Raw genomic sequence first — 2,024 nt, forward strand, 5'->3', positions numbered from 1 at the left:
TTAATAGCGGTCTAATTGATGACTAGTCTATTCTTGGGCTATGATTAGACGTCTATTAGATTTTCACTGACAGCCCAAATTTAGCCTTGTTTTAGCCTAGACCCATATTCACCGTCTATTAGACGTATATATGTAGTCGTTTAATAGCCGTCTAATTGATGACTAGTCTATAAATGGGCTATGATTAGACGTCTATTAGATTTTCACTGACAGCCCAAATTTAGCCTCGTTTTAGCCTAGACGTCTAGGCTATATTTAGACGTCTAATAGACGTCTTTTAAACGCAAAATTGCTTGCTGGGAATATGGCTCTAGTCCCACCCCCAATCCTCTAAATATGGATCAAGTACCTCTTGCAATGTAAATCCAAATGTTTTTTTATTTTTATTTTTTTATCCATATCATCATCCGCCAGGCAAAAATCATAAATCTGATTGCTTAGAAATGCATCAAGGCATGTCGTCACACTATATGGGGTAAGTTGGCACAAAAAGAACCTGTCGATTATAAGCTTCTCAGTTCATTTTAAACAGGTCATAACAATATAATGACCAAAAAAAGTGAAAATGTAAAAAGAAACATATGATAAAACATTCAAAAATAAAGTATCATATACTATATATATATATATATATATATATATATAAAATGGCATTTATATACTGTATATGTAATTTTATATATTAATTACAATATAGCCTACATGTTTGTGTGTGTGTATATAGATATATATATTAATGCATTTAAGTATCCATTTTTATATATATTTTAATTTTATACGATTTATAAATCATAATTTATGCATGTTTGTGTGTTTGAATACATATATATACACACACACACACACACACACATATATAAACCAATAACTATGTACATATACAGTATAGCAACAGGTTTACAAAAACCACTCAGTTCCTCCTTTAAAAGAGTTCAAACCATTCCTATATTGATGATAAAAACATGACTTTTTTTTTTTTTTTTTTAGAAGTGCACAACATACCTTTTTGATATGGTCCCAAGTTACAGGTATTCGTTCACAGATGACTTCGTGTCAAAGTCAGCGAAGACTTCAAAAACGTGTCAAAAGAAACGTCCACTTTAATGTCCATCTGTTCCTGGAATAAAGCATCACAAATGCACTCCTTCTTGCGGTCCGGTCTTTACGTTGTCTTCTGTTTCTACAGAGACTGTCCGAGCACCAGCGGTCTGTGAGAACTGTATTGTCCTCAATCCAAGTCTGAGCGAGCAGAATGACTGAGAAGAGAGAGAGAGAAAGAATGACCAATAAGATGGGAGGCTTAGATCTGGTTGATATCAATCCGGCTCACTTCTTTTGCCTATTCAACGTCCTGGATGAGGGAAAGACAGTACGCAGAGACAGTTTAGAGCATCTGAAGAGACCCCACACTCCTTTATGTCCTGACCCGTGAAGCTCTGTGTCGACTAAGAGCTAATTTTAACTCATGCGCTCAGTCTCTCGTAGCGTTTAGCAGCTGAGGGGGTTGAAACAGACGTCTGTGAACCCTGCTGACAGCTGGAGCACGGTATTCTGCCAAATGAGGAAAAGACTATCATAACTACCCGAGCAGTTGCTGGGATAGAAATGAACTTTCTGTGTCAGGTAGATCAAACATTGGCGGCTGAAGGGGAAACAGTGTAGGGACGAAAACTAATATTTGAGAGCATATCAGAATGAATCTGTCAAGAACATATCCAGGTCACATTTCACCCCATCTTTTGTAACATTATAAATGCCTTTACTGTCACTTTTCAATTTAATGTATCCTTACTCAATAAAAATATTAACTTCTTTGAGAAACAAACCTTACTGACTCCAAACTTTTGAACGGTGGTGTGTATTGTATATAACCACAATTTTTTTGAATATACACCATGGTAGTACCAGACAAAATTATATATATATATATATATATATTACAACTTAAAACATTTTATTCTAAGACTAGTTAATATAATTTGGAAAAAATTTTAAATAGATTTTAAATGTAAAATAATTAAATA

At 34.3% G+C, this 2,024-nt stretch overlaps 1 protein-coding gene across 1 annotated transcript in view; it reads right to left on the reverse strand.

Moving 5' to 3' along the window:
- Positions 1–1,433, reverse strand: part of LOC107719382 (filamin-A-interacting protein 1-like) — a 34,366-nt gene extending 32,933 nt beyond the window's left edge. The window contains exons 1-2 of the mRNA XM_016526793.1: positions 1,331–1,433; positions 1,003–1,256 (exon numbers count right to left, since the gene is read on the reverse strand). The gene's annotated coding sequence lies outside the window, so the exon portion shown is untranslated. The remainder of the gene's footprint in view (positions 1–1,002; positions 1,257–1,330) is intronic.
- Positions 1,434–2,024: the final 591 nt, after the last annotated feature.

The sequence above is a fragment of the Sinocyclocheilus rhinocerous genome, unplaced genomic scaffold (assembly GCF_001515625.1).
Source record: "Sinocyclocheilus rhinocerous isolate Xijiao unplaced genomic scaffold, SAMN03320098_v1.1 scaffold303, whole genome shotgun sequence".
Lineage (NCBI taxonomy): Eukaryota > Metazoa > Chordata > Actinopteri > Cypriniformes > Cyprinidae > Sinocyclocheilus > Sinocyclocheilus rhinocerous.